General features: G+C 31.0%; 2 long non-coding RNA genes across 3 annotated transcripts; both read left to right on the forward strand.

Annotated features, from left to right (window-relative positions):
• Positions 1-1,239: 1,239 nt before the first annotated feature.
• On the forward strand, positions 1,240-4,521 carry LOC145795104 (uncharacterized). Of its 2 annotated transcripts, none has more exons than XR_014335336.1 (6): positions 1,240-1,742; positions 2,294-2,414; positions 3,048-3,115; positions 3,843-3,905; positions 4,054-4,158; positions 4,271-4,521. It is a non-coding gene; the product is annotated as an uncharacterized LOC145795104 (long non-coding RNA). The 2 variants fall into 2 exon arrangements; XR_014335335.1 differs by having other exon boundaries at positions 1,244-1,742; positions 2,289-2,414.
• A 2,157-nt stretch (positions 4,522-6,678) lies between these two features.
• On the forward strand, positions 6,679-8,142 carry LOC114259181 (uncharacterized). The gene is made up of 3 exons (XR_003628207.2): positions 6,679-6,977; positions 7,058-7,112; positions 7,774-8,142. It is a non-coding gene; the product is annotated as an uncharacterized LOC114259181 (long non-coding RNA).
• The last annotated feature ends 1,335 nt before the right edge of the window (positions 8,143-9,477 follow it).

Genomic DNA, 9,477 nt, shown 5'->3' on the forward strand with positions numbered 1-9,477 from the left:
TTATCACTTAATACATTTAATTTTAAGTGCTAAATAGGTTATCAAACATCCCCTTAATCTAACAATTATTTAGCTCGCCTATTAGGATTACCATTGTTGATATATATTTTTTGGGGTATGGTTTCTCTTTAACTATTATGATCTATACTGTTATATTTTTTTGTGGGCCCTCTTCTAGGCTCACAACACGCTAATTCGAACCGTTCATCTTGTAAATCTTGTAATGAAGATTGTTTGTGCAAAAAATCAATTTTATCGAATATTGATGAATAGATAAAAAAAAATAATAATAAAAATAATAATAATAATAATAATAATAATAATAATAATAATAATAATAATAATAATAATAATAATAATCACATTTTTTCTATAAAATGGATTATTTAAGTTAAACTCAAAAATATCATCCATTTAAAAAAATAAAAACAAAAACAAAAACAAAAACAAAACGAAACAAAATGTAATTTTTTTCATGTATTTAGTAATGTTTAATGAAACTAATATTTTGCACAATTTAGTTTTATTATTAAGTTTACGAGCTAAACGATTCTCATTACCATTATGGTGAAATATGGTGCATGTAGTAATATGAAGGCTCATTCCCATATGTTTTGATGGCTTGGTAGGAAAAAAATTCGATTGTCACCTTTTTTAGATTAATATCTTATTAGATAAGTTTCTTTTACTTACTCATCAATTTCTTTGCCATTCACTTGTAAAACAAAACTGTAAGTAGATGATTGTAGACATCACTATGCTATCTGAAAAATGGTCGTGGCGTGTTTATAATTCATTTGATTTTTTTCCTTATTTTTATTTATTAAAATATTTATTTGAATATCAAGGGGTAAGATATTTGACGTGTGCACCACTTGATGATATAGGTTTTCAAAGGGACAATTATTGTTCCATTGTATTGGGAGTGGTTAATTATAGGACATGTTTGGGAAGTTAATTATTTTAGTTGATTATTTAGATTTTTAATTATTTTAGATTGACTAAAAAAATTGTGTTTGGAAAATTTGTTAGCTTTTTTTATAGTTGATTTGATAATTGTAAAAGAAAAAGTGAAATGATTATGGGTTAAATATGATATTTTGTCTTATTAACTATTTTAGCGTATTTTATCTTTTAGTGAGTTATTTTAGCCCAACCTGCTATAATTTGAAATATCGATCTAAATAATGTGTATGATGCTACAAAGTTACTTTGTATACTTACACTACAGGAAAAAGGGATTTAGGCGACGTTTTTTTCACGACGCATTTTTAAACGTCAGGCTTTTTAATATTTAACGACGTTTTTATAAAACGTCGCATATTTATTTAAAAAACGGTACCGTTTTATAATAGGAAACGCCTCCAAATGTGTTGTGCCGCACGCGCCTGGTCTCCTCCTCTTTTCAAAACCTAATTTTGAATCTGACACTCACTTAAGTTAAGACCCAAATCTCGAGCGCTCTCTCTCTCTCTGAGCGATTTCGAAGCTCTACCGCTTGTTCATTCTCAGAGCAAGGTAGCGAGCACCAACGAAGGTTCAAAATCTCTCGGTGATTTCATCGCTAAATCTACTCTCTCTCTCTCTAAATCTCTCTCTCTCAAGCCTCTCTAAACCTTTATCAGAGCGATTCAGAGATTCCTCTCAATGATTTCATCGCAAAGATTCAGAGCGATTTCATCTTAGTGATTTCATTGCAGAGATTCAGAGATTCAGATCGGTCTTCGCCATCGTCTACTAAGGTGAGCCCCACCGTCTCTCTCTCTCTGAAGCTCTTCCTCCCCCCCCCCTCTCTCTCTATTTTAGTGATTGATGAGTTGTATGTGATCTGTTTCAGTAATTGTTTTTCACTGATGAGTTGTATATGCTCTGTTTCATTGCCTGTTCTTTGTTTTTTGTTGGTAAATATACAATGTAGTGTTGAGAAGGAACTAAAAGAACAGAGTAACATATTAGGGCTTGTTTGGCAGTATTTATTTATTTTTATGTCTCATTTCAAGATGTTCTTTTGTTCTTTTGGGCTGATTTTTATTTATTTTTCCTTCGAATAATACTTTACAAACAGAAATGAGAAGGATATGGTTGATTTGGCTCCTAGCAGTTCAAAATGATAATCAAAAGTGCTTATTTTCATCGTTTTGAGAGAAGATTCGACAAAAATTTACCATTTTTAACGTTTCCTTTGAGATCACTTTCATTTCATTTTAGCAAATCTGCACATAACTACACATTTTTCTAATTTTTCTTCTTATTTTTTTCTTTTTCCTGTGTCAAATTTGCCTTCATAGTTCAGGTGGTACCTTTGCATTGTACTCCCTACTCTGTCGACATGCAAGACTTAGCAGTCTACCAAATCAACAAAGATCAGATGAGATGCTGTTTGCATATGCTGTAGAAAGATCAGAAAAAACATGGTAGAGTTCATTTCTAAAGTCATTATTGGAGAAGAACCCAAAGGAAAAAGAACAATGCAAAATAATCTTTGGAATATATTCTATTGAATTTACTACTATAAGGATGAAACATGTCACTGCATTGTGCATAAATTATTTAACTCCAAGTTTGGAAGGGATCAAGGGCAAGGTTCAGTCCAGCTTGACTTGATGTATTTCCGACTGAATTACTACTATTTGACTCAAGTTTGAATGTTACATATAAAGTTCAACCCAAGTCATGCAGTTCTCGAACTTTTTGATCCAGAAAATGGAAAAAGAAAGAACTTTTCTTCTTTCCTAGAGGGGAAGAAATGGATCCAAGTGAAGCTGGTTGATTTATATATATATAAATATATGTAAAGAACTTTTATTCACTATCTGAAATAGTGTGCTTTGAATGCTTGTCGCATAATAAACTATTTTTGAGGATTGATTTAGCATGCTGTAAACTACAAAAATAAAATATTTTAATTATTTCGAGTTATTTTTTTGATTAAATGTTCTTTACATTGCTAGCATTTTTAGTTATGGGTGTGATTGCAGTAATTTTTTTATTGCCATTACTTAAGTTCTTTTTAAACTTTATGATAAGATTTTAGTTGATGGTAACAGAGCACAGACATGTCGGTTCCACAAATTTCAATTTACTCAGTAGCAGAAGCCATACAATATTTACACTGGTATGTTGTTTTGTATAACTTCTTCCTTTTATTTTTATTTTTTGATATATTTATTGATCATTGCATTTCAGCGCTTTTCTTCTAGCTATTAACTAACTTATATTATTGCTTTCAGATTATATGGTATGTTTAAGTTAAATTTGTTAAAAATATGCATGTAAGTATTTCTTTATGACACAAGCAATGGTCAGACACACACATGAGCATATGAAAGTATATGTTGATTCTACTTTTATTTTATCCAAATTTATTCATATAATGATTTGATCTTACTCATTCTCGAGTGACTTGGACATTTATCACTTAGTTCGGCTAACTTTCAAGAATTCAGTGGCCCATTTAGAAGAATATCTCACTTGTTGGGGATGAAGTGTAATTGTTCAATGCATGTCTCATTTAATAGGTTAAGAAGAGTACTTTCTATTTTGATTGACAAATTTGTCACAAAATCCATATTTCTTTTTTCTTGAAAACCATTTTTTCTAGGTTAGGAAATTCAATATGTCATAAAATTGGTCCCACAAAGGTTTTTTTGCAAGCAAGTTCTTCAATGTAGAATGTTGAAATGAGGTCTTGAGAAAATTTAGCTTGGATCAAACTAGGCAAAAGTCTTGATTGAATATTCTTATCCTGTGTCAAATACTATTTGCTTTTTTGCTTTTTTATTTTTATTTTTTATAATTATTTTCTCTGCTGATCAATTTTTCCTTTGTTACATATTTGACAGACAATAGAGGGTAGCCCTTGTGGTGATAATTGTGAAGGTGGAGCGGTAAACTTGTCACAACTGGTATATTTCTGTGGCTTTTAATTTTAGAATTATTTTGTGCCAACTGCTTTAGGATTTTATTTCCTTATGGATAAGTAACTGCTTTAGGCTTTTATGTGATGCCAACATTGTTTTCTTAATTTGGCCTCTCTGTGTTTTACTTATGCAGAACCTCATTGATCTGGCAGGTTTTGAGAGCTCCAAGGCTGAAACTACCGGTGTGCGTCAAAAGGAAGGATCCTATATTAATAAAAGTCTACTAACTCTTGGAACTGTGAGGCCTCAACCATTTTTATTAAATTTAGTAAAAAGTGTCTTTTATTCTTTAGCTTTTTTATAAGCTTTGTTTGCTCTTTTCTTATTAGTATTGTTATTATATGATGCAGCTGACAGGAATGAAGAAAACAAGCAAGTCAATCCTGTGCCTGCATACTTGCGTTGGCCTCTGAAAAGAATGAAAGACTTTTCTAACTTTTCTTTTTATTCAATGAATCACATATACACTGTACAAGATATTATATAGGAAAATATCTAACTAACTCAGTAACTAACTAACCAACTCAGTAACTAATGCAGTAACTAACTCAGCTAACAAACACTCTAACCATCTAACAAACATTACAACTGTAGCTATGTTTGTTACAGATATTTTCTGAAGAGCATTTAGGAAAACAGAACTGTGATGAACAAGATATCAATGCTGACTTCTTCTGCAGTGATGGCTCTGCCTGTAGCTGTGAATCTGTGGTTGCTGCAGCTGGGTATGTATGTATCTCAGGATGTGTTGGTAAGTAATCCAAAATTACAAGTTTTAGTTGTTTTATTCAAAATATTTTTCCTACTGGTTTGAACGGTGATGGCTAAATTGGGATGCTTATTTTTTTTGTTTAAAAGTAAACTGGTAGCTGTTCTAATGTACCAGTATTGTTCTGGTTGGAAAATGGATCCTTTAACGAAAGAACTCTTGTTTATTTTTCCCATTTTGTTCTTGAAAAAGATTATTTATGAATTCTGTTTTTTAGACATTTCAGAAATTTTAGTGAATTGGGTTTCAGAAATTTTATGCAAATTTTTAGTACATATTTTCAAAATTTTAGATGTGGGTTTGTTTTTCCCATGCTTGCAAATTAGATTTTCAATCATTTGCTTGGATTTTAGGTGGGAAATGTTGTGTCGTGCTTAGTATCTGATATTTTTTGCTTTAGGTGAGCCACCAGTATAAAGTCAAAAAAAGTTTATGAAGTATTCATGAAGATACCACAACACTTGGTTTTGCAACTAACTGTTCCAAAAATAAGATTCACTGTGTAGCTAAGTGAATAGTATATATATGTATGCATGTATTGAAGATATCTGAGTGTGTGTAGTTTTTGGAACTTACATACCCAAGCAAAGAGCCACCAGAAGCAACTTTGTTTGTTGGCCTTCCCATCAAATACTATATATATACACAAAATTCAGGTGAGTTCTTTTGATTTGATGCTTTGTGATATCGGTCAAGATCATGGTGGCCATGTGTTCTGATAATTGACTTTCTCATTCATTTTGTTTGTTAATCTTTGTAATTTTGGTTTAACAATTCCAAAAGACTCTTCCTACTTAACATATGTTTATGTAAAGGATGTCAAAGGCTTTGGAGTGAATCAAAGTTAGTTAATATAGCATGATAGATGATCCATTAACCTTAAGAAAAAAAATTGCCTAAATCAAGGATCAATAGAAAATGAAGGCTTTACAAACCTGTATATCCTTCATGTGTATCCTTAACTGGACAGATATCTGTTATGTTGAACATGAGTATACTTCATGTGTATCCTTAACTGGACAGATATCTGAGCTGTACCCAAAAATAATTACTTCATGAGTGTATTTCATTAATGCTTTCAAATTTGAGAAATTATTATTTTTGAAAAGATTTGACTACTTAATTCAGAGCTCCAGTCAAATCTATTTTGAATAATGACTTTTCAAAAAAAATTATTTTTGATTCTAAAGAAGTACCCATAAGATCAGTATTCTGTTATGTTGAACATGAGTGTACTTCATGTGTATCCTTAACTGGACAGATATCCTTAAACTAATCAGTTGGTGTTGTCCTTACTACAAGTTTGTTGGGTCTTTAGCCAACATTTTTTAAGGCTCAAGTATTAGTTTTATTAGGATTAGGATCCCCTGTCATCGATCTCTGCAATGGTCTTGTTGTGATAATAGAATGATTCAAATTTAAAGTTGAAACAAAACGATCTAATTTTGGAATGTGTAATGGATATTATTTTGCTTTTAAATTCATATCATTGGATTATATTTTTTGTTGACATGTCTACCATAATAAGATAATTGAAACAAAAGAATAACGAAGGTTCATTGATTGTATTGAAATCGATGATTTCAGTAAGCAATTTTTTTCAATGTTGGTACACTTTCCCTACCCTAGATGGCTTTGCTCAAGAGGTACAAGAGTTTTCTAGAATATCACAGCTGGGAAGCACACATACTCTGAACTGGTGTTGGAAAACCCCTCCCTAGTTTGCACACCAAACAAGTTGCATATTAATTTGGTGTGAACCCCCCTCATCTTTTGACTCTATCTAAACATTCCATGGCTATCCACATACATATACATATGTTATTTATATAATCATCCATGTTAATCTTATGTTAATCATTGTTAACTCTGCTTTATGATATGGGATAGGTATCACCAATCACAAGTGTGATTGTTTAATATATGCATTACTCTTCAATTATTAACTATCATATGTGACAATGATGTGACAATGATATAGTCATGTCACAAATAAATCTGGACTGTCCATTTACATGGAATGAATGACCCATATGTGTTTATGATATTAGAATAGAATAACTTTTTTATTAGACCAGTCGATGACTTCATTGAATTACATGAGCTTGCAAGATGTTTAATCAAACATTTCTTGACATAATTGTTCACTTGCATGGTTGACTTCTGTGACTATGAATATACAACTTAAGCCTCTTATTGAATGATAGGTTGTGGATTCACTCAGTAGTCATCCTACTGTTCGGCCAATGTCACATCAACAACAATCTCATGCATTTTCATCCCAAGAGGTGAGCAATCATTTAATCAAAAGCTTTTTTGACAAATAACATATCTTATTAATTACAATACTTGCTCTTATTAAATATAGGTTCACCTTTCAAAGAAAGAGAAGAAGAATAAGAAGAAACAGAAGAACTAACAAGGTAAAAATGTAGATTTATACTTATTAATCTATCCTCTAAACTTTAAAAATTAGTGCTATGTTTTATTTTTATTATTTTTTATTAAGTATTCATATGTATAACATAATAAATATATTAAACTATATACTTTGCGCCCCCCCATGTGTCATGAAAATTGTTGCGGATCTTCAATTTGGTGGGGGGTTTGTGGAGGGGGAAAAAAGAAAAGGGAAACAAAATGTGAATAATATTTAGCTTACATGTTATTTACATTTCCCTTCAATTTTCTAGTGTCATGTTTCTTATTGGTTATATTATACATGATATTGGTGGCTAGTCCGAATTGTTTACACCTGTTGGTTATATCCTCTGTTAATGGTGCTCAGTGCAGTTTATGGCTGTAGAAAATTCTTTATCTTCAGTCAAAATGCTGCTTATCAAATCCCAGCAGTATTACAAAGTGTTCCTAGTTAAGTACCATAATTAGTACCATATGATTTAGCTCAGTAGTTTAGAAGTGCATACTGAGACTATACTTGTGTACGTGTATTTCTGATCACTTTGCTGTAATAATATTCAGTTCTGTCAATCATTCAGTGCATAGAAACTGATATGTAGACAATTGGCCTCATTTGGATCCTTTTTTCTAAATGAATAATTTTGACCTTTTCATCATTAACAGGAAGAGGCTACCAAAAGCAAGTCTGCAGGAAAGGCATAGTACCAGACTATGATCTCCGACAGCGATTACACCGAGTTTGAAAACTTCTCAAAGTGGTTGGGAGTCTCCCAGTGAGATTTTTCTGTCTTTGAGTTTTGTCTTGGTATAATATCTTTATCTAATTGTTTTGTTTCAAGAGGAGTTAATTTACTTTTTGTGGCAGTTTTGAGACAAGATTTGAGTTTGGTGGGTTATGTTTTATGACAAGATGGATGGATTTTTCATTTTAGCAGATCTGGAATCAAAATTTTACAAATTGTAGTCTCTTACTTAAACACGGTTTGTTAGTTTTTATTTTAATGAGAAATTGAATTAATGCTTCATTTGTTATTTGAATGAGAGTTATTATTTTAAATGTTAGTTTTTTTTTAATGTGAAATTGAATTAATGCTTCATTTGTTATTTGAATGGGAGTTATTATTTTAAATGTTAGTTTTATTATAGATATTTGAATGGGAGTTAATATTTTGTATGTTAGTTTTATTATAGGTATTTTTTTATTAATTGAATGAGAAACTAAATTCAATATTTTTTACAGGTATTCTTTTTAATTTAATCAAATAAAATTAGCATAATATCCCCCCCCCCCCAAAAAAAAAAAAAAGGAAGATATGACGGCGTTTCTACAAACGCCTCCTAATCCCTCAACAGTAACGGTAATATTTTTAAAACAGATACGACGGCGTTTCAAAAACGTCGCTAAATATTGTTGGTGACGTCAGCGTGTGTGTGGTGGGAAACGCCGCCTGTACTAATATCACGACGTTTTTAAAACGTCGCAAAGCTACAGCGACGGCCGCAGCTTCGACGTTTGGTACTAAACGCCACAAAAGGAATTAGGGGCGTTTTTGATACATATGGCGGCGTTTTTTAAACGCCGCTAAAAGTGCGATTTCCAGCAGTGTTAGAAGAAAAAAGTTTTTGTAATTATTCATGAAATTAATTTTAGTTTGAGGGGAAATAGTTTTATTAAAATAAAGCAAAAATGTTAATGATGGTAAACATGTTTGGGATTGACTTTTTTTAGTATTTTTGTTTTTGTGATTAGTGAATTTTGTAACAAGTTCATAATTCTCATAATAATAAAAGATGGATAAAAGATAGTTTTAGTTCTTAAAATATATATTTTTTTATCATTTTAGTTCTCAAGTTTTAATTTTGTCATTTTAATCTTCAAAATTATCAATTTAAGTCAATTTAATTCTATCTCTAACATATTTACATTAATAACAAAAAAAAAATTAAAAAAAATAATAATAATTTATCCTCAGACAATCTATCCAACAAGATTCATAACAATGTGTTTGGTTGGAAGATTTGTGAAAGAATTTGGAAACGAAAAGTGAAAAGGTGTGTGAAGTGAAATAAATTGATGACAAAATTCCAAACACAGCAAAGAATCACTACAAGAAATGGGGGTTTTGATGACGTTTATTTAGCGGCTTTTTTTTAAATGCCACTTTTTATAATATTTAATGGCATTTTCTAAACGACATTTTTTTAGAAATTAAAACGGCGCCATTTTATAATACAAGGCATTTAAAAACGCCTTAAAATATCTACACATTGAGGGAAATTATATACACATTTTTTAGCTCTAATCTCTCACTCCCTCAGTCTCTCGCTCGCTTTCCCTCTCTAAACCCTCTATACAGATTAAAGTTC

Source organism: Camellia sinensis, chromosome 7 (assembly GCF_055761805.1).
Source record: "Camellia sinensis isolate YWXY chromosome 7, ASM5576180v1, whole genome shotgun sequence".
Lineage (NCBI taxonomy): Eukaryota > Viridiplantae > Streptophyta > Magnoliopsida > Ericales > Theaceae > Camellia > Camellia sinensis.